The sequence below is a fragment of the Kogia breviceps genome, chromosome 8 (assembly GCF_026419965.1).
Source record: "Kogia breviceps isolate mKogBre1 chromosome 8, mKogBre1 haplotype 1, whole genome shotgun sequence".
Lineage (NCBI taxonomy): Eukaryota > Metazoa > Chordata > Mammalia > Artiodactyla > Physeteridae > Kogia > Kogia breviceps.
This window is the reverse complement of record NC_081317.1, coordinates 107,580,979-107,604,261: the sequence shown is the minus strand read 5'-3', so window position 1 is coordinate 107,604,261 and position 23,283 is coordinate 107,580,979. Positions and strand designations below refer to the sequence as shown.

Genomic DNA, 23,283 nt, shown 5'->3' with positions numbered 1-23,283 from the left:
ATACAGAATTGGTTGTTGGGCTGGGAAATTCGGTACCATAATGAATCAACACTACAGGTGAGTATTTTGAATTCTTCCCCATTTTCTTGAGAGGAAGATGAGGAGGCCAAGTGACAAGGAGGTGAATTCATAACTGGCCAAATGGGTTTTCCCAACCAACTGCTGATCACGTGCCTGTATTAACCTGAGGACCGATGGCTTTTTGAATGGGTCCTGTTCACGTCTCTTTATTTGGCATTAAGGAGTTTGTGGTTATCAGACAAAAAGCACCACATTGAGCACGGGATTAGGGGAGATTGTGACTCTGGTTGAAGACCACAAAGGGCCCCTGACATTTGCACAGGCAGGCAAGACATGCCAAGGGGAACAGAATGCAGCCAGCGAAATGGGATAAATGTGAAGTTCTTCACGTAGACTTAAAAAAAAAAAAAGAAAAGAAAAGAAAAGAAATCTTCCCCAGTCTGGGATGAGGAAGATGTGGTTTAGCAACAGCATGGACTTAAAAAATGGGGTTTAAGCTGTGAACTCACAGTTAGTCACTATGAAATAGCTGCCCAAAAAGTTAATGTGGTTTTGGGGTTACTAGAAAATCCCTAAAATAAGGACAGTGATTTCCCCCGGGCCATGGAAACAACTGCATCTACAGAACTGGTGGCCCGCAGCCCCGAGGTTTGAGAGACTGTGTTCTATGGTGAACATCCCAGGACTTTCAGAACGTGGGGAGCCTGAGAGGCAGACCCTTAGGCTAAAGGGAGATGGGAGTCCTGGGAAACGAGGACGGGATTGCTGGTTTCAAATTGCTGCCGGGCTGCCCTGCAAGAGATGGACCCCACTCCTTCCTCCAAGTCAAGGTTTTTTAAAAAGTGCAACAGACTTTTTTTGCAAAACTACAATAAGATATCACCTCACACCAGTCAAAATGGCTATCATCGAAAAATCCACAAACAATAAGTGCTGGAGAGAGTGTGGAGAGAAGGGAACCCTCCTACACTGTTGGTGGGAATGTAAACTGGTACAACCGCTATGGAGAACAGTATGGACGTTCCTTTGAAAACTAAACACAGAGCTACCATATGACCCTGCAATCTCACTCCTGGGCATATATCCAGAGAAAGCTATGGTTCAAAAGGGTACATGCACCCTAATGTTCGCGGCAGCACTGTTTACAATAGCCAAGACATGGAAGCAACCTAAATGTCCATCGACAGAGGAATGGATAAAGAAGATGTGGTACATATGTACAATGGAATATTACTCAGACATGAAAAAGAATGAAATAATGCCAGTTGCAGCAACATGGATGGACCTAGAGACTGTCATACTGAGTGAAGTAAGTCAGACAGAGAAAGAGAAATATCGTATGATATCCCTTATATGTGGAATCTAAAAGGAAATGATACGCATCAACTTATTTACAAAACAGAAACAGACTCACAGACTTAGAGAACGAACTTATGGTTACCAGGGGGAAGGGTGGAAGGAAGGGATGGTCAGGGAGTTTGAGATTGACATGTACACACTACTATACTTAAAACGGATAACCAGGGGCTTCCCTGGTGGCGCAGTGGTTAAGAATCTGCCTGCCAATGCAGGGGACACGGGTTCGAGCCCTGGTCCAGGAAGATCCCACACGTTGTGGAGCAACTAAGCCCGTGCGCCACAGCTACTGGGTCTGCACTCTAGAGCCTGAGAGCCACAACTACTGAGCCCATGCGCCACAACTACTGAAGTCCGTGCACCTAGAGCCCGTGCTCCAAAATAAGAGAAGCCACCACAATGAGAAGCCCGTGCACCGCAACAAACAGTAGCCCCCGCTCGCCGCAACTAGAGAAAGCCCACGTGCAGCAACAAAGATCCAGCGCAGCCAATAAATAAAATTTTAAAAAATAAATAAATAAATGGATAACCAACAGGGATCTACTGTATAGCACGGGGAACTCTGCTCAATGTTATACGGCAGCCTGGATGCGAGGGGAGATTGGGAGAATGAATACATGTATATGTATGACTGAGTCGCTTTGCTGTGCACCTGAAACTATCACAACATTGTTAATTGGCTATGCTCCAATATAAAATAAAAAGTTTTAAAAAATGATATAAAAAAAGAGCAGTGGTCTTTACATGCACAGAACACCCACCATGCACCCCTTTCTAGAGTGTCTGCACCCTCGCTATCTTGCTACTATCTCCCAAGGCAGACACCACTCCCATTTGGAGGATGAGGAAAAGTGACCAAGCACTTTGCCTGGGGTCACTTTTCTTAAGTGGCAGAGGCAGGACCAGCACTCAGATTTCCCATTTTAGCTCAACAAACACAGCCCGCAGCCCAAGTCCCACCACTAGGGGCTTTGTCTCCGCACAGCAAGGTGGTTCCAGATGAACACTGCTTTTCCGATATGGCTCCAGAATTCTGCTCACACAAAAACTTACACATAAACATCAGTTTCCAGCCCTGCAGCGCTAAAAGGAATACTGGCCTTTTATATATTAATATGTGTAATAATCATGACGATGTACAATTTTGTTATCTTTGACGATACATTTAATAAACAGAAAAAAGATCGACAATGAAAAGAGAACTCAAGTACTTTTTTTTTTTCCAATCAGAAAGTACAAAGCCAGGTCTGACAGTAGAGGTATAGTCCCCTCATCCAGTACCACCTTAAAAACAACCAAAACATCCTCCTGGACAAGCTTCTCCACCTACCAACCCCCAATCTGTTACTCTTTGCAACTCCAGTAGACACTATAAATTTGCTTTCTGTAAACAGATATTGAAACCATTAAGTATGACGGTGTCCTCAATCTGTACACTGCAGTGATCAGCTTTCACTTTAGTGCAAATTTAGATGCTCCGTCCAGCAAACAGGATGCCACCTGTGTGTGAAAAGACTTGGGAAAATTAAAAATAGATGGGAAAATCCTCAGCAGTTAAAAATGCTGATAAAAACCACTTTGAGGTATCACTACAAACCTTTTAAACAGCCAAGATACCTGGAGAAAAATAATAAAATCTTATGTTTATGGGCTTGACATTAAACTGGTACAATTGCCTGTTGATTCAGAACTGGCTTCCTGAAGAGCAAGCTAGTTGAATAGAAAACGACTCACGTGGGGCAGAAGACTTAGATAGACATTCCTCCAAAGAAGACATACGGACGGCCAACAGGCACATGAAAAGATGCTCGGCATCACTAATCATTAGAGAAATGCAAATCAAGACTACAATGAGGTATCACCTCACACCGGTCAGAATGGCCATCATCAAAAAATCTACAAACAATAAATGCTGGAGAGGGTGTGGAGAAAAGGGAACCCTCCTACACTGTTGATGGGAATGTAAATTGTTACAGCCCCTATGGAGAACAGTATGGAGGTTCCTTAAAAAACTACAAATAGAGTTACCATATGATCCAGCAATCCCACTCCCTGGCATATATCCAGAAAAGACAAAAACTGTAATTCGAAAAGACACATGCACCCCAATGTTCATAGCAACACTATTTGCAATAGCCAAGACATGGAAGCAACCTAAGTGTCCATCGACAGATAAATGGATAAAGATGTGGTACATATATATACAATGGAATACTACTCAGCCATAAAAAAAGAATGAAATAATGCCATCTGCAACAACATGCATGGACCTAGAGATTATCGTACTAAGTGAAGTAAGTCAGACAGAGAAAGGCAAATATCATATGATATCACTTATATGTGCAATCTAAAAAACAGTGCAAATGAATTTATCTACAAAACAGAAACAGACTCACAGACGTAGAAAACAAACTTATGGGTACCAAAGGGGAAAGGGGCAGAGGGAGGGATAAATTAGGAGTTTGGGATTAAGAGATACACACTACTATATATAAAACAGATAAACAACAAGGATTTACTGTATAGCACAGGGAACTATATTCAATATCCTGTAATAACTTATAATGGAAAAGAATCTGAAAAAAAATTCACACACACACACACATATGTGTATAACTGAATTACTTTGCTGTACACCAGAAACAAATACAACATTGTAAATCAACTACACTTCAATAAAAAACAAACAACTCACATGTATTGACTTGGCCACCCAACTGTGGGAAATGCACATCCCACGTATCTAAAGAGGAAGCAAGGATTACATGCACAAAGATGTTCATAGCTGTACTATTTATAATAGAGAGAAAGTGAAATCAGAACAAAATGCTCAGGGAAGTGCTGAGGGGGGGGAATTCTAAGCAATATCATTAATGATATTCTCCTTTTAAAAACATGAACAGTGGTGATTCATGAAAATATTTATATTAAAAATGTTAAGTGACAGGGAATGAAGTTCACGTACTGATTATAACTATAACTATGTAAAAATGCATGTACGTGTAGAATTACATACAGTTAATAGACCTTAAGTTTTGCTGTTATGTTGGTTAAATATATATAAACATTAAGTGGCTTCCACGAGGCCAGATGTTGGCCCTCTTTCTCCTTTCAACCTCTAGCTCCTCCTCTGACAGCCTGACTTTCTTACTTTCTGTACTCCCCACGTAGCCCAGAGTGGCCAATCCTCTTACCCCAGAGTTAGGCTAGAGAGCAAATAGGCCCCAAATCTAGATGCCAGGACTTCCCTGGCGGTCCAGTGGTTAAGACTCCACGCTTCCGCTGCAGGGGGCGCGGGTTCGATCCCTGGTCAGGGAACTAAGATCCCGCAGGCCACCTGGCCAAACAGGAAAAAAAAAAAAAAAAAAGTAATTGGGGTGAATAAGGCAGAGAGAAAGCTCAATAAAATCTGTCAAGAGAACCTGGGACTACAGGAAGTTATCCTTAACCCTAGACAGTCCTCCAAGAGACCAGAGCACCTGCCAAGGCCTGCGGGGGGGGGGGGGGTGTCTTTGCCACACTGTGACCTTGATTCTGTCTCCAGCCCTGAGCCCCCGAGCCCGTGTCCCCTTCCGTTCTCCTCCCCTGCACGCCTGCAGCAGGCTCACTTCTGAGAACTGACGGCCGTTAACCCAGAGCCCGTTCAGGCCTAAGAAGAAACTGACAAGGTAGGTAGGTTCATCACCCATCTCAAGGATGGGGCAGCTGAGGCTGAGCAAAATGCCTTCCTGAAGGTCACGGGGCAGGTAGAGACCAGACTGGGATTCCCATGTTGCCCCGAGGGCTCCGGGTGTGGGCGCTTTACTGCCACACCCTGCAGTAATGGGTCCGGGACTGCCCGGAGAAGAAGGCCTCCGCCCACAGACAACCCCAGGGCTCTGGATTCTAATGGTGAGAACAGTGGACTATTTGACCTGACACATCACCCCTAACAGCACTTGGACGCAGCCTTCCTCACCCGGCTGTGGGCACATGTGTTAATAAGCATATAGACACAGATTCTCTCCATGACCAAACTCCAGTCAGGCTCCGCTGAGCCCTCTGCCCTACTAGGCCTGGACGTCGGCTTCTATCTCTGTCTTGGTAGAGTCCCGGCTTTAGCAAGCATCCCACTAAGTGGGTTTAGCCAGAATTCCCCACCTTCTATAGCCGCCCATCCCCACCCGCCAGGTAGCATCTGGTCACTGTAGCCTGTCTTCAGCGAGAATACGGTTGGGTCAACTTAGAAAAGGAATACCCGGCCCTCTCATCCTGTCCATCCACTGGTCACCCCGCCAGCACCACCATCCCAGTCCTTGGCAATCGTTTCCACTTTTCCTTGTTTTGTTTCAATTTCTTTCCCCTACTGCAAAACTCCACTGTAGTAGTTTCCCCGAAAAAAGTCTGCCTTCCCATCCTTTAGCAAAATAACTTTGCTTTAACAATATATACACATATGTATACATATATATATATATATATATATATATATATATATATATATCCCAAGCCCTAGTCCTTTCTTCGTCTCCATGAATGGAGACCTCTGGGCTGAGGCCCAGCCACCTGTATTTTTTAATCACATCCCAGGTGATTTTGATACATACCAGTGAGGGTGCAGAACAGCTGGTTTGGCCCTTGTCCTGCTGGTGAGCACTGAGTTTCGGAGAGCCTAAAATGCAAGGACTCTTGGCTGGAACCCAGGTCTCCCCATTCCCAGGCTGCGGGCTCCCACTGGCAGGGTGGAGTCTGACAGACGCTTGGTGCGGTGACAGACCTCAGTGAATTACGATTCTTAAGTGTGGGACCTTCCTGGCTGTCTCTGAGACTGAGTCTAGAGCACAGTGGTGGTTTCTGTTTCAGTTTCTTACTGTTACCCAAGCCTTATATTGAGAAATGGACAGAAAGAGCAGAAACAGGTGGCTTCAATTACTCAGAGCTCAGAAAAATCAAAAAATTGGGGGGAAACTCTGGCCGTTGAAAACGCTAGCACAGTAGTTCCAAGGGAGGGAAACCCTGCGTGTGGTGGCAAGGAATCCCCCAGCTTGTAGCTCTTCTCTCACAATGTTCTCAACCACTTCTCAAAGTGTGGTAGGAATTTTTTCTCCCCTGGTTAGAAAAAAAAAAAAAAAAAAACATACAAAGGGAAATCCCAAGCCAAAATTTCCTGAGCCCGGATGGTAGCAAAATTGCTGTTATCCTTTTACAAGAGCTATGTTAGAAAAAGATCTCATGGACCCAAAGTCAGGCAAACAAAGCTGGTGCCACGTGGCTAGGCCAGGCTGGGGAAGAAACGACCCTTAGGGACCCAACGGTGGGTCACAATTTGAGTAGGAGGCCCTGAGAATGGGGGTTTATGGGGAGGTAGCTCACAATGTGCCATCAGGAGAAAAGAAAAAGAGAAGGAAGGAAAGAAGGGAGGGAGGGAGGGAGGGAGGGAGGGAGGAAGAAAGAAAAAGAGCGAGCCTGGCTTTTCCCCATAGTTCTGTCTTTCTCACCCAGGTACGGAGCCTCACTCATAAATTAATTCCTGTCATGTTCTAAAAGGTTAGGGTTAAGGTTAGGAGACTACTTAGGCATACACAATTAAAGTAAAATAAAAAACTCCAAAGATTCTGTGCATATTTGCTACACAAATATGTGCCCGTGCTTATAACTAGGTGTATGCAGAAAAGGAGACAGAGAAATTAAAACAGTTGTGGTAGAGAGGTAATTAAGCATTCCATTTTTATGGGTTTGGTTTCAGTGATAAATGCTTCTCAAGAATCACTGAGGCTACCTCCCAAGGTACAGTTGATCCAAACCTGAAACTCTCCAGGACCCCCCTACCTACGTCCAGCTCCAAGCGTTTGCGCTCCCTAGAAGCCAGGTAGGAAACGGGGCGGGGGGGCGGGCAGTCAGAATCCTGGGCTCTCGTTCTGTAGGAATCACGAATCTAGCTCCCCCCCCAGGTCGGATGTGAGTCTATGTTTGGCATAACGGCCCTCAGCCCTTTCTTCCTTTAGCTGTTCTTTCATTGAGGTTTCCCAAGCACACAGGAAGTCAGAAAAAAGAACAGCCAGCCCACTTCTCCACAGCTTCACCACAGACCTGGAGGGACAGGGCACAGCAGAACCCAGAAAGGGCCCTGCGTCAGAGGAGGGGCTGGGGGGGCCAAGGGCCGCCAGTGGGCCCTCCTCACACCACAGGGCAGGGGTGGGAGGGGCAGAAATGGGAGGGAGGGCGGTGAAGATCATGTTCACAGCCGGGCCTTCCAGAGGCCCCAGAGGAACCCAGTGCTAGTACTTCTCTCCTTCTGTTGACTGAGCATTTTCCCTTTTTTCAATTAATTTTTATTGGAGGATAGTTGCTTCACAATGTTCTCTGAGCTTCCGCTGTGTAGCAAAGTGAATTAGCCGTACGTACTCATATACCCCCTCTTTTTTGGATTTCCTTCCCATTTAGGTCGCCACAGAGTACTGAGCAGAGTGGCCTGTGCTGTACAGTAGGTTCTCATTCGTTTTCTATTTTATACATAGTAGTGTGTATATGTCAGTCCCAATCTCCTAATTCATCCCGCCGCCCCCCCCCCCGCCCCCTTGACATCCATACATTTGTTCTCTACGCAGAAATAGAGACACAGACGCTGAGAATTTTCCGGTTACCTCGCGTACACCCACAAAAGCTACAGCATTTAAAATCTTTTGAATCACATCTAACCTAAATGCCAGAAGGATACTTAGATAACTCAGTCAAGTCACCTCAACTCCTGGGACCTCAATTTTCTCATCTAAAAAGTGAGGGGCTTGAGCAAGAGGAATGTTTTTTCCAACAAAATCTTGAGCACAAATGTTTCAAACTCTACAAGTGGTTCCTGCGGTGGCTTAATTCATTGTTTGGCTTAAATGCTTCCATGTTTATAAACCCCCCCCAAAATACCTTTCAGTGGGCCTGAATTCCAGGCTAAAGCAGCTGGACCAGATTAGGTGCTTCCCAAAATGCCCTCTTGGATATAAAAGTCTTGGAGCTAAGATCATTGGCCCCAAGGAGAGACCCTGGGCCACTGAAACAGGAGCAGGGAGGGGTAAGTCATTAGGACAAAAAGAAAAGGAACAATCTGGGATATTGATGGGGAGAAAACATAACAACTCCGATTATAAATTCACTGGTGGTGAGAACCAGAGCCAAAGGGATTCCTAAATGATGTATTTTTACCTCCTTTGTCTTACAGGTGAGGAAACTGAGGTCAGAGATGTCAAGTCACTTTCCCAAAGACACAGAGCTGAAATCTTGATGTGGGGAGCAGAGCAGGGACCCTTTGATGCATCAACCACAGGACTGGAGGACCTGAGTTTTTGTCAGGAGGTCCATCTCACCCAAACGAAATCCCCTGTGGGTGCTAGAGTCCTGGTGACCCCATATGGACTGACTACTCAGCTGATGCCAGCTGGGCACAGAGTTAAACAGAGGAGGCCTCTGCCTTCTAGAACTTTCTGCATCTGCATCCAACACTTCGGTGGTCTTTACCTCGCCCTGCCCACGGTGGACTGCCCTCTTGGGAGAGGTTTCTTCCTTCCCAGAAAGGGAGTCTACATTTTAATGGCGGCCTAAGGTAGAAGTCCTCTCCCGTCACACATGTAGTAGCAAGCGACAGTCCACAGACCACCTGTCCTTCTCCTTCCTCCTCTCTCTGGAGGTGGTACAGACCCCTTTACAAGGGAGGGGACACTGGCTCAGAAAGGGTAAGGCCCACGCTCAGCAGGAGGCAGAAGCGGGGCCAGAACTGAGGCCTCCCAACCAGCAGCCAAAGGAGGCCTTCCAGGAGAGGAAAGTTTCATATCATACTGGGCACAGAAGAAGCATGTATTTGGAGGTCTGTCCCAGCCCAGGCAATTCAGCTGGGACAAATCCTGTCACCTCCTTGAAGCTCACTGTTCTCACCCACAGGAGCTGGGTATGTTAATACTATGTTCCCTGAACTGTTGTGAAGATGAATGAAAACAATGAATATAAAAAGACTTGGTAAACTCCAAATCCTCAACATCAAGCATCGGTCATAATCACACCTCATCTGTGATCCTCTGGTTCCTTCAAGTGTTTATGCAAACATTTCCATGACAGGGACTCATTCCTGTCAAAGAAACTCACTTGTCCCATTTTGGGGCCATTTTTCAGTACTGGAGAGGTCTTTCCTATGCTGTGTTAAAGGAGTTTTTCTGCAGCTTCGACCAGTGGGTGCTAGATGTGCCTCAGGAGCTGCCAGGCATGAGCCCTGCCCCCTCACCCCTGCTTCGCACAGCCAGTCCTGGTTCTAAACACAAGGCTGAGGAGAAACATGCGGGTTTGGGGGACTCACAGATCATCCTACACCAGGACCACCCGCTGCGCATACACACTTTAACGCCATCCTCAAGAAGCCCATAGAAATCGTTTGGATGAGCTACGCCAACACCAGTGATGGTAGCCGGCTGCCTGCAGAGGCCACTCAACCTCCAGCGGTCAAGGCCCCCAGGGCCTGCCCAGACGCGCCTGGCCTGAGCCTGCCCCAGCTCCCAGCTCTCTGGGTCTAGATTTCGGTTCTTAGGATTTTAGAGCTGCATATGGGCTTTGAAGACCATACACGCCCGGACCTTCTCCCATGGCCTTGCAGTCACCGATGGGGCTCCTGGGAACGCTCAGTCCACTGTGAACACTGGTCCCTGCTCATCCTCGAGCTGAGGTGACAACCACACCCTCCTTCGTCCCCACAGCACTGGCTGAGCAAACAACCTCCCACTCGCGGCTTCTATTCTTGGCTGTCAACATCGCCATCACCATCGCCATCGTCTGTCAAGTGTCTAATTGCACGTGGCTGTGTGCCAGGTGAGGGGAATAAAGGACCCAGAACACGGGCTGCCCTGCGTGCTGCTGCAGCCCACGGCTCTTCTGAGAGCAAACAGGTTGTAAGGGCAGAGTACTGCACCAGGCGTGGGTGGACACGGTGCACTTGGTATCTACTCCGGGCTCACCAAAAGTGGGGAGCAGGGCTAAGTGCATAACTGGGGGTGGGGCGGGGGTGGGGAGAGGCTCACCATGGACGAGACATGTGGGGCAGAGGAAAGAACTCAGCCCCAGGAGGCAGGGCCATGAGCTTCCTGTGCTGAAAGCCTAGCTGACACCCAGGGCCTCAGAATGTGACTGCATTTGGATTTAGGGCCTTTAAAGAAGAAATTAAGGTGAAATGGAGCCATCAAGGTGGGCCCTAATCCAATCTGATTGGTGTCCTTATAAAAAGAGGAAATTTGGGCATACAAAGGGATACCAGCTGCGTGCAGAGAAACAAGCCTATGAGAGAAGGCAGCCGTCTGCAAGCCAAAAAAGAGGCCTCAGAAGAAACCGGCACTGCTGATACCTTGATCTTGGACTTCCAGCCTCCAGAGCTCTGAGGAATAAATGTAAGCACCGCCCCCCGTCTGTGGTATCTACTTCTGGCAGCTCGAGCAGACTAACACAGGCAGGAGATGTGGGTTCTGGTTCCCACGCCTTCGCTCCGCACATGGACCAGCCCGGACAGACCAGAACACTGTGGAATTTGGCAGCAGAGTCAGTCTCTAAGACCCCCCGGTCCGCGTGCTCCTCGGGGGGAAACTGTTACAAATACAGGTGGCTCACTCTAGATCTATCGGGTGGAATGAGCGGGCGGGGCAAAGGAAGAGGAACCTTTATAGTAACAGGAAGGATGACATACAGCAGGTTGGGAATGACTGGATCACAGCTGATAAGCCTGATACCAGGGAGGGAGAAAAGCTGCCCAAGTCAGACACTCAGAGCAGGGCCAACAGAGCTGGGACCTGCGTAGGGGCTCCCCGTCCCGGGCTGCCTCTGCTCTAAGATCCCGGTCCCAGGTCTGCCTTGTGCATCCAGGGCCGAGGAGGCGGAGTCAGGATATTTGCTGCGCTGGCAGGAACTGCACTTCTGACCTGCCCTGGGGCCCCCAGGTGCTGCAGGCTAGAGGCGTTTCCTAGTCTGTGGACTCTCATGGTCAAGGACTCTGTGCCTGCTCCCTCCAGCCCCTTGCAAACCACAGAGAGAGGCCCAAAGAGCACTGGGTTCCGGGCCCTGCTCTGCAATGAGCCTGAGACTTTGACCAAGTCCATTCACCTCTTTGGGTCCAGGGTCCCCTCTGAACAAAGAGAGACTAAGGCTGGACTCTTGGGTCACTTCTTGCTCAGAGGTGCTATCTGATAGACAGCCCCTCTGGGCTGGAAGGAAACAGGCAACACCTCCTCTGGCACTCCCCTCCTGGTGCACCTGGAGAAACCCATCTCCTCAGCCCTCGGGCACATGGGCAGAGCCTTGTTAATAACTGTGTTTCCTGGTTTCTGTATTTGGTGCTCTGAGCCCTGAGGCCTTGCTGACCCTGGAGGGACTGCTCCTACCTCTGTTAGCAAATTCTTGAGAAGGTGCCTTTCCTGTACAAACCAACCAATCCAGAGCCCCTAATCACCCCGTAATCACCTCATTTACTGGGCTCTCACACTCTGGTCACTATCCCCCTGCCCTAATCACCCCAGGGCCAGGTACCAGACAACCAGGGACATTCTCCATGTCCCAGGGCCTGCTGAAATTATTCAAACTAGCTAATCCTAAACTTGCTTACCCGGTTTTACTTGTTCCTTTCCAGGGAAATCACATGGAAGGATTTTTAAAAGATTTTTTTTGATGTGGACCATTTTTAAAGTCTTTATTGACTTTGTTACAATATTGCTTCTGTTTTATGTTCTGGTATTTTGGCCGCGAGGCATGTGGAATCTTAGCTCCCCGACCAGGGATTGAACCTGCACCCCCTGCATTGGAAAGCGAAGTCTTAACCACTGGACCAGCAGGGAAGTCCATCACATGGAAGGCTTTTACCCACGTTTTTCCCTCACTCTCTCTGCTTCCTGACGCTCCCTGGTGCTTCCCCATGAGAACCCCCTGCGTGGCTTTCTCTGCCTCTTATTTTAGGGACCCGTGAGTGTCAACTTCTTCCTGCAGGACAGTCATCTCCGTGTCTGCATGTCTTTCCAGACCTGCCTAAAATTAACTCCTGGTCTCCTCAAAACTGCCATGGCCTGGAACTCTAGGCCTGTCTGCAACCCCTTTTGCGGTTAAAATCCCCACTAGTTAACCTCCCACGTGTCATACAAATATTTTCACCGTCTACATGGACCACCCACGAAGGAGGTTTGGGACCACTGATCCAGTCAACCTCCAGTCTAACCATCAAATCCCCTCTGTAGCCTCCACTGCCCCCTCAGCCATGGGGTCTTACTGCCTTATGCACTAGGCCTTTCTACCTCTAAGGAGCCCTCCTCGCTAGAAAGTCTGCATTATGCTCGCCACAGACCTGCCTTCTCATGGCTGTTGGTCCTTCGTTGGATTGCTGCCCTCTGGGGATGTACAGAGTTGGTGAAATCCTGCTTCCGTATGACAGCCCTTCAGCTTCTAAAAAGCAGCTCTTGGTTCCCCTAGAGGCATTTCTTCTTCGAGCTAAATACCCCCGGTTCCTTCATTGTGCCTCATTAGTGGAAAGTTATGTTTTTCATGATTCTGTGACTCTAGAATCTATTCTAGATTCTGTGACTCTAGAATATTCCTTCCTAGGGCCCATCTCTGAGCATCAAGCTTGAAGGAGAAGAAAAGACACCCTAACCTTAAAGATGCCCGACCTCCTTGTGACAACTTCTTCTAGTTTTTCACAAGATTTTGAATGTGAAGTCTAATTGTTAAACGTTGATACAAACTTATAAAACATGGCAGCAGCATGGAGCTGCTGGTCCTCTCCCAGCCACTCGCTCAAGGCCAATTCCCTCTGGATGGCTTGGCTACTCCCTGGTTGGAGGGGACCTTGAGTTTTCCCACTGCCACCTAAGGCCCCTCCCAGTCTAACAGCTATGGAAGGTCTGTGGTCACAGGGATACTTTGGAGAGAAGCTCGTGAGGGAACCGGGGCAAGATCTCAGGCGTGTGCTTTGCCTCCCCCTCTGCTCTCACAAGGAGATGACATAGCATGCTATCGGCACGGGCTCTCTGCTGGGGGCAGCGGGGGAGCCCTGATGTTCAGGTCAGGTGTCTTTTCTCCTACAGCAGGAGTGGTAGTAACAGATATGAGTGCAGTGGGTCAGATATGGGTGGTGGAGGCTAAGCCAGCAGGCTGGGGTTACCCAGGCTGGCGTGCAGCCCTGGCTCAGTTGCCTAACCTATACGTGACCACTTCTATTTTTTTCATGAGAAGCTAGAAATTCAGACTTTTAATGTGAACTCTTTAAAATATTGGCAAAAACTTACAAAACACAGTGTAAACTATCAACAACACATCTTCACAGAGCCCCAGGAAAACTAGTTTGCATCCTGTCCTGATCTCAGCCAGGGTTACCTTCCCCTTCAGGACTGGGTGGTCGCTCAGTGACTCCCCAAGGGCCTTCTCAGGTACAACATCCTCCAGCCGTGGGTCCCTTTGCTGGCTGATCTTATGTGCCAACTTGAATGGGCCACAGGGTGCCTAGATATTTCGTCAAAGATAATTCTGGGTATTTCTGTAAGGGTGTTTTAGATTGAGGTTAATTTGAATTGGTAAACTGAGTAAAGCAGATTGCCCTCCTTAATGTGGATGGGCCTCATCCAATCAGGTGAAGTCCTAGTGTTTAAAAAAAAAAAAGGCTGAATTTCCCCTGAATAAGAGTGAATTCATCCTGCCTGATGGCCTTTGAAGTAGGACGTTGGATTTTTCCTGTCTTCCGAACTTGAACTGAAACACCGTCTCTTCCTGAGTCTTGAGGCTGCTGGCTCCAACTACACCATTGTCTCTCCTGGGTTTCCAGGCTGCCTACTGCAGATCTTGGGACTTGTCAACCTCCATAATCACATAAGCCAATTCCTTACAACAAAGCTCTTTATACATTTACATATACATATACACGCACACACATATATATGCATCATATGTATGAGAGATATATATATATCCATCTCCTATTGGTTCTGTTTCTCTGGGAAACTGACTAATATACTCTCTCCTTAACCAAAGAGATCTGTAAATCTGAAAAAGCTAAACATTTTATGGAATGAAAACACCCTTTCTGGTTCTCTGCCTGACCATTTTTACCATATTTTTAGTGTGAAGTATAATAACGGTGGGACTTCCCTGGTGGTGCAGTGGTTAAGAATCCGCCTGACAATGCAGTGGACATGGGTTCGAGCCCTGGTCCGGGAAGATCCCACATGCTGCGGAGCAACTAAGCCCGTGCGCCACAACTACTGAGCCTGTGCCCTAGAACCCACGGGCCACAATTACTGAGCCCACGTGCCACAACTACTGAAGCCCGCGCACCTAAAGCCCATCCTCTGCAACAAAGAGAAGCCACCGCAGTGAGAAGCCCGCGCACTGCAACAAAGAGTAGTCCCCACTCGCCACAACTAGAGAAAGGCTGTGATCAGCAACGAAGACCCAATGCAGCCAAAAATAAATAAATTAAAAAAAAATATATATATATATATATATAAAATAACGGTAACAACCACCACTTATCAAGCACTTCTTGTGCATCAGGCGTGGTGTTAGGTAACATACACACACATATATATGCATACGTACATATACATATACCTTATTATTTAATCTGAACACCACCTGTTCCCCTTATCAGAACACACGAGTATCACGAGGACAGGAGCCGTATCAGTCCTTCCCAGCACTGATGCTCATGTCTGGCAAGAACTTGGCAAGGAGGAGGTGCTCAATAAATTATGCATTGATTTAAATGTTTTTTTTAAATAGATGCGATTAATATCCCCATATTACAGATGAGGGAATGGAATCTCAGAGACACTAAATAACTAAGGTCACAAGACTAAGGAATGGTGGAGCTGAGACACAGCCCCGAGTTCACTTGAGTTAGGATCCCACATTCCTGACCCTCTGCCCCCTCCCAGTGCACATGGAAGAGTCAGGCCCCTCTCCAGTGCCCGACCTTGACATTCACGCCTACAGCCCTCCCAACCAATGGGGATATGCCCAGAGTGAGCTCCTTCACAGCTCAGCACCCCTCACCCACCCCCAAATAGGTAGCTCTGTTACCAAGCCATCCACTGAGGTTTCTGAAGACTAATTTGAGAGTCTAACCACAGTTTCATCTTTAAAAATAAGACACAGGCAAGAGAGAAAACTCGCCACAGAGGTGTTGAGTGAGAAAAGGGCTCACCCTCTTTTCTCAGAGCTGCCTCAGGGAACAGAGGAGATGGAGCAGACAGACGCCCAGGCTGACAGGCCAGGCCACAGAGCGGCTGAGGAGAGGCTGGCCACTCTTGGCCCTGGGTAGAAAGAAGGTTTTGAGGAAATTGTGCACAATTTCTAGAAACTACCGCCTCCTTACTTTCTGCCTCCGTGACCCCATGTGGGTCAAGGCACACAGCAGCCCGCAGATAAAGGGCGGATGATGAATGGAGTTAGGTAAAGCTCATGAAAGGGAAAACAAGCACAGGAAAGAGGCGGGAGAGGGAAGGGAAGGAGGGGCTCCAGATGGACCACAAGGAGGTAGGAAGTCTGCACAATCATGGGTGTGCTGTCGGGCCCACTTGGAGTAGAAGGCACAGCAAAGGGTGATTAATGACTTGATCTCGAATGTGGTCACACGCATACATAGCTCTCTTCATTTGCTCCTTAATGAGCAGCCCCTCCCACCCCCTTGTATCTGGAAAGCAACCCTGATTGCCTTGATCCCTCAGGAAAGCCATTTCAGTCCACAAATACACTGGGTACCCCACATCTGTTTTGTCTAGAACAAACAATGGTCTGATTTCTCTTTTTGCCCCGGAAGCATCATGTTCCATTTCAGTGATTTCAGTACAGCACGGCCATTCTGATAACGACACAGGAAGGTCTGAGGACAATTGCAGGTCAGGGCGTTACAGTTCCTACCTTCACTCCCAGGAGCACTGGGGCCCTGCGCATAGCACATCCCCAGCGGGACCTTGGTTGCTTCATCGAAGCAGGAGAGGCTGGGCCAGCTCTCACATTCTTTGGCTTCAGTCCTTATTATACGAACTCTTGTGTCACCTGACTGAGTTCTTTGCAGGCCCTGGAGCCTCCAAGCCTAGCACAGGCTGGCTATGTCGCAGGGGGCCATACGTGTCTGGGAGGGGATTCTGTGATTATCAGATAGTTGAAGGAGAGCTACGGGGCAGGGAGGGAGGTGGAAGGGGCTTAGGGGAAAGCCTTTAAAAAGAGGAAAGTGGAGTTTGGAGAATATTGGGAGGAGGGAGGGCACAAAGAGGAGATGATATTCCTTTCTTCTTTTATCCCAATATCACAGCTCTATTTATTCTAAGAAGCAACCAGCTGCAGCTCCAAAATAGATATGCCGAGAAACGCCTCTAATGACAGAATGCTTCTGAGGGAAGCAAGGTTAGAACAGCTCTTTTCAAGCGGAAGAGCCTAGAAGGGGTCACTCCTGGGTGCCCTGACGGTTCCCTCCTCCTCCCTCTGGTCCAAGGCAGTAGTGGTTCTTTCCAGAGTCTCCAGGGCATGGAGCTGAGATGGCTTGCCTCTGCTTGCAGGCCCTGGTGACAGTGATCAACTCTTCCCTGATAGGGGTCCCATGGCCAGGTGTGACAGATGGCTTTCCTCTCCCCAGACCTGAATATCCTTTCCCAGCAGCTTTTCGGAGCTCAGGACAGACAATGCAACAGAACCAGAGAGTCTTGTTAAGAGTTTGTGTGGATACACATACAGGCACAAAGGAAAACTGCATCAGAGGGAGTTCAACAGGCAAGGAGGACTTTATTCGAGATCATTGCAACAGAGGAGAGAGACTGGGCTCATCTCCAGATACAACAGGGGCAGCTGGGGGTTTACAGCAAACAGGCAGTCGAGGGAAATCAGAGGATGGAAAAGTACTAAGAGGAACCTCGTTAGGTATCAAGGGTGGTGGTATTCCTGCTGAACTGAGCTTGTCAGGCCCGGGATGGGGCCTAGTTGAGAAGAGGGCTCCTGACTAAAGTTTGGTCAAGAAGAGGGTCCTTGCCAGCAGAAGGGAAGCAGAGAGATGAATAGTCTGAGGAGAGATCCATTGCCTCCCCTCTTGGAAGGCAATGGCTTCCTCAGAAACAACCCAATACGAGCATCAGCTCTGATAAGGGCCACCAGACGGTCACCCACTCACCCCACGGCAGAGTGGAAGGATGGCCCTCGGCTGCCTGGAATTGGTCACACAGGCGGTGTGGGTTTGGGCCCACAGAAGGACCATCCTCCCTGAAAGAGCAGGCCCCGTCTAGGCCTGATCCCACCGCGTCCTGATCCATGGAGCCCTCTTTGTCCCCCAGCTCTGGATGAGGCGTCAAAGGGGCCTGACTGGAGTTTCCCATTGATGCCTACTACCCTCGCAGAGGACCGATATGAGGGGGAGAGGAGAATTTCTTGGTCCCCCCGCAAGCAGCCCACGGTCTGCTTCCCTACCCAGCTGGACACTTGGCTGAGAATGGACAGGTCCAGACACTCACTCGCTTGCCTGCCGTGTTCAGCCCCTCACCACCTCCAGCAGGACCAAGTGCAACCAGGCCTCTTCCAGGAACACATTCTGGACTTTTTATTTAACTGCCCAGAATGCCAAGACCTCTATCTTCCTCCCGAAGCCCCCAAGAGGGTCTCTCAGGAAGGGCTGGGCTGCCCCAAAGCCTAAGGGGGCTGCTGGCTCAGGCTTCACAGGATAAAGGGCCTTTGACATTATTGCTAAGTGAGTCCCTTCATAAAGTCACCATGTATCTCTGTGTGTGTGTGTGTGTGTGTGTGTGTGTGTGTGTGTGTGTGTTTAAAACTACTGGTTGGTGAAAGTAAACATTTAAAATACATCGTGATATTTGTTGTCCTCTTTTGATATTTCTTCTTCTTTTTTAATACAGAGAGTCTCCAAAAATGGAAGAGGTTCACACCTCTTTAGAACCTGAGAGACCCCAATTTCAGAGAACTTCTACTTCTTCAAATCGAAGATTCAAATACTAGGTAAGCCAGAGTACAGCCTCCTGCTCTCTTCCTTCCCCCTCTCCTCCCCTCCTCACCCCCACTTCACCCAGTGCTGTTCCTTTTAGCCTGCTGCTCCCCACTCCCCTCTGCCCAGCGCCCACCCCACCCCCGCCGTGCAGCACCCTCTCCTCGCCCCACACACAGACCCACAAACTTGAGCTGGAGCCCCTGAGCTGTCCTGTCCTGTAACGTCTGCTCTACAGGCTCAGAAGTTTCTAACGGGGCTTCCTTCCCCTCTCAGGGGCTCCTTCACAAGCAATTTGCATATCATGCAGTCCGACCAGACCATGCTCGGGGCACTGCCTCCCGCCCGGGAGGGGGAGGTTAGGAAGTGAGGGGGACAAGGAGGAGGCCGGAGGTCTCTGCCACCCCCAGATGTCACTCTGATCTTGGCCTGGGACAGTCTCTGCAGGATTTTGGGCAGATGCTGATCGGGCAGCTGAACTGAGTGAGGTGAAGGCTGCCCACCTCCACGAGACCCTGGGCACCCTCATCTAGAAGCTGGTTTTGCTTGGACAGACTGCTGTTTACGTAGGAAACAAACTGGGTTATTGGAAAACCTATGGCGTGGGAAGGGGGAGGGGACTAACTTCGGAGTTAGTCCAAAGCCCTGAAATAAGTCCACGGCCTCCTGGGTCGGGGGAGGGTGAGTGTGTACTAGCAGAACCCCTGAGATGCTATCTTTGCCTGTTAGGGCTGCTATCACAGGATACACAGGCTGGGTGACTTATACATGACAGACATTTATTTCTCACAGTTCTGGAGGCTGGGAGTCTGAGATCAGGGGGCCACTGTCCTCTTCCCGTTGGGGTGACAGATTTCTCATTGTGTCCACATATGGTGGAAGAGGCTAGGGAACTCTGAGGGGGTCTCATTTATAAGGGCACTAATCCCATTCATGAGGGCTCCACCCTCAAGACCTAATCACCTCCCAAAGGTCCCACCTCCTGACACCATCACCTGGGGTGGGGGTAGATTTCTGCACTTGAATTTGTGTGGGTGGTAGAGGGGGCGCGCAGGGACACACCTTCAGATCCCAGCAGATGGAGAGATTGAGGAGGTGGGAGTGCTCAGGGGGCACCTGTCCTCAGGGAGGTTGAATTGATTCTGGGGTCGGGGATGGGATAACATCCCCGGAGATTTTCTAGAATGTGCTTGGTCACCCTGAGACTTAAGTTCCTAGCCATGATTGGCCTGTTTGGGTTTCAGATTTCCTGGTGAGCACAGGAAGTGGAATATCAGGTAGGTTATTGTCTTATTTGAAAAAGAAGCTGAGCAAAGAAGAGATGATAGGGTGTTGCCAGAGCTGACAGCCAGAGGTCTCTTATTTCTGGGGCAGCGGCAATGGGGAGCACTGTGAAAATGTAAGGTCTGAGTGGAGTTGTTCGGAATCGTTCCCTCAGGACTGCTCCGTCTGCAGTCCCTCATCACCTCACTGCACGTCTCAACCCTCCGAGGGTCTGTTTTGTGGCCTTTGACAGGAAGGTACATTTCCAACAACCACCCCCAACAGTCCTCATCTCTTGGGGCCCCTCGCAGCTCCCTAGTTCTCAGATGTGCTCGTCTTGCCTGCTAGGAGGAGGCCAGGTTACTAGCAACATATTATTATTATTATATGATTTTGGTTATGGTTTAACTATGATTATAAAGTTAGTATAATAACCTTAAAATAATGACGTATATTGGGTATTTTTAACGTATATTTTGCTAGTTACAAATATTAACTTAATTCTCAAAAACAAAGCCAAGAGGTTGGTACCGTGATTCTCCTGCCATGTTCCACGTGAGGTATACAGAGGTTAAAAGAACTTTCCCTGGGTCACGGAGCTTGGAAATGGCAGATCAGGCTCCTATTTCCTTCACCAGTACATCACATGTCTCTTAAGGAAACATTTAGGACTTTGTCACGTTGTGGAGGAAAACAGCCAGGGCTTTGGCAGGTACCTGTTCTTGCTAAATTGTTTCTTTTTCCATAGAAAGCCTGCAGTCGCGCTGGGTCAAGGTTAAGTCCTGTGTGCAGCCGCTTTCCCAGGGTCTCCGTGTGCACACTCTCAGCCTGGGGCCGGACCGCAGGCGCTGTGATTACAATCAACTCCATAAACATCACTGAGCGGCCACCCAGCGTGGGCGGACAGGACAGGGACAATAAAGGCAAGCAAAGCGTCTTGTGGGAACGTACAGCCAAGTTGGGCAGACGGATGTGTCCACAGATTCACTTCGCGTGGCAAAGTGTGGTACGTGCTACCAGAGAGGCATAAATAAAATCATCCCCGGGAGCTAGGAAAGAGAAGGAGTTAACTTCACCTGATGGGGCGTGGCAGCATGTGGGGTGGGGGTGGGAGGGGACTTCAAGGATGGACACGTTTGTAAACAAAGGAGGTGAGTGGGGAAGACCAGCAGCAAAGGTTAGAAGGAAGGTGGGCGAGGGCTTCCCTGGTGGCGCAGTGGTTGAGAGTCCGCCTGCCGATGCAGGGGACACGGGTTCGTGCCCCGGTCCGGGAAGATCCCACATGCCGCGGAGCGGCTGGGCCCGTGAGCCGTGGCCGCTGAGCCTGCGCGTCCGCAGCCTGTGCTCCGCAATGAGAGAGGCCACAACAGTGAGAGGCCCGCATACCGCAAAAAAAAAAAAAAAAAAAAAAAAAAAAAAGAAGGAAGGTGGGCGAGACGGCAGGAAAGGGAAGGCTCGCTGAGGATTCGGGTCCCAGTGCCAAGGTTTATAAAGGTGACTCTACCCACAGCTATGGATAAGGAAAGACCCTGGGGGCAGCAACTTGGTGCCTGATGCGTTTATTTAGGCAAGAAGCATGAGAGTCTTACCCAGGATGGGAGGTAGCAGTAAGGGATAGATAGAGGGAGATGTCCACGGTAGAAGCCCCAGAAAGTGGGAGCGGATTGGAGGAGGAGGTGATGTCGCCCACAAGCTTCTCCAGTTGCTGGGAGCCTGGTGAGGCTTGGGTTGCACAGTTCTCTTGGGGGCTGGGGCCACCCACGGGTGGGCAGAGAAAATGGGAGGGTCAGTTACGCTTGCTTGACAGCTGCTCTCAAGACTTCACGGGCCGGATTCGGTTACCTAAGGCTCCCGTTTGCAAGGGCCATTTCAAGCTCCATCTCTGTTATGAAGCTTTCCCTCCTGTTCTTCAATAAGTTGACCTCTTGTGCCTGATGAGGGACACCTGGCTTATTGTGAACACGCTATGTTCACTCCTTGGGACCACAGGTTTCTCATAAGTTGGGAACAGGACCTTGTACACTTGCCGCCCATTGTATTTCGCACAGGATATGGAGTAGGTGATATCCCCCAGGAGTACGGAATTGAATGGCTCTGGCCCGATCCCCTGGGGTACATGCAGGCAGCTGCACGGAGCTCCCTCCTGCACGTCCACGGGTTGCCCCTCACAGCTCCTGGTGGAGGTGCCAGGAGCACAGCTCTGTCCCTTACTCGCTGTGTCCCGGACACAGTCCCAACTATTCTGAGCCTTGGTTTCCTCCTCTGTACAATGGGATGATAATGTAGCTGTTTCAGAGTTGCCTTAAGGATTTAACTCGAGGCTGTTGTGTAGGATGTGCATGGGGCACACGGCCTCTCCCCGAACGGCGTCGGGAACAGCAGGGCAGGCTCCGGGCCTAATCTTAGCCCTGCAGTGGCCTGGGTATTTCCTTACTTCCTCATCTGCCTCCCGAGGGAGAGTAATCTTGACCCACAGGGCTGGGGGTGGGTAAGATGAGCGGTAAGAATTCACAGAAACGCGTCACAGAAATGCTCGGTGACTGGACCAGCTCAGCACACGGCACACTTTTCTGGGGCCCCGGCCGAGAGTCATCACACAGCCCACCCCAGGCCCGGGCACAAGCCAGCCCGAGCTGCAGCTCTGTGCGGGAGTTCCATCTTGGCCAACTTCTGCTGGAATTCTTCTGTGATAAGAAACTCGCTATCTCAAAATGTTAGCGATCTGTTCCATTGTTCAGAGCTCTCATTAGAGGCAAGCCTTCGTTTCTATTCAGCCTGGACATGCTTTTCTGTAACCTTCGGAGTCTGTGTCCTGGACATGCACGCAACAAAGCCCATCTCACTTTCACCAAACGGCCTTTCAACAGCAGAAAACAGCTCATCTGTCTCCGGTCCTTCGAATAGTCCTCGCGGGACAAGACCTTCCGATCCTTCGTCTCCCTAGATCCCTCCAGCAAGCTCTTTACCGCTAGTTCAAGATGGGGCCCTCAGAACTGGGTCCAAGAGCACAGAAGTGCCATGGCCTTCTAGACTGAGCTGGCCCTATCCTGGTCCCTCCCCCAACAGGGGGACCTTGCCGGGGTCCGGGGGAACCATGCGCTTTTCCCCATTTCCCTCCGTGGGCGGCAGGATGGCGCCTCTCCTGGGAAGACCTGACTCGGGAACCCACATCACAAGAATCCCCGGCTGACTCGAGCCGTGCGGGGATCACGGCTGTCCCTTGTCACAAATCAGCGGGACGGTGCCTACAGAGCCGCGACATGCCTGCATTCCTGAACCTCATTTCCACCTAGTGGTTCTAGGTTTCACGTGGGATTGGCTCTTTGCCTGCTGGCTGGTCTCTCTGTCCCTGGTCTGCTAGAGAAGCACTAAGCAGGGACGGCGGGGATGACTTGTGAGGCTGGGCACCTCCTTCCCAATCACCGGGCTCGGTGTCACCCCACTGGCCTCCCCAGGCAGCAGCACGCTGCTGCACAGGGGGTTGCGCGCGAGCCCAAAGGGCGCCTCGCTTGCGGGGAAGGGGAGGGGAAAGCGGAACAGTTCTGGGGCGTGCGTGCGTGCGGACTGCACGTGAAGCTGACTGCCCCAGGCCCCTGCGTCTCCCAAACACCTCCCAGTGAAAAACACAGCCAGCCTCCTCCACGGGTGATAGATAAATTCACTGCAGTGATAAATCCCTACCA

At 49.6% G+C, this 23,283-nt stretch overlaps 1 protein-coding gene across 13 annotated transcripts in view; it reads right to left on the bottom strand.

Annotated features, from left to right (window-relative positions):
- The window catches only part of PTK2B (protein tyrosine kinase 2 beta), a 127,257-nt gene that overhangs the window by 70,348 nt on the left and 33,626 nt on the right, over nt 1–23,283 (bottom strand). For 3 of the 13 annotated variants that reach the window (XM_067039935.1, XM_067039938.1, XM_067039932.1), the window contains exon 2: nt 1,922–1,961. The exons of 8 other annotated variants lie outside the window; for them this stretch is intronic. The gene's annotated coding sequence lies outside the window, so the exon portion shown is untranslated. Of the gene's footprint in view, nt 1–1,921; nt 1,962–5,963; nt 6,187–23,283 lie in introns of those variants that run through there. 2 more of the 13 variants (XM_067039936.1, XM_067039933.1) reach the window with 2 other exon arrangements.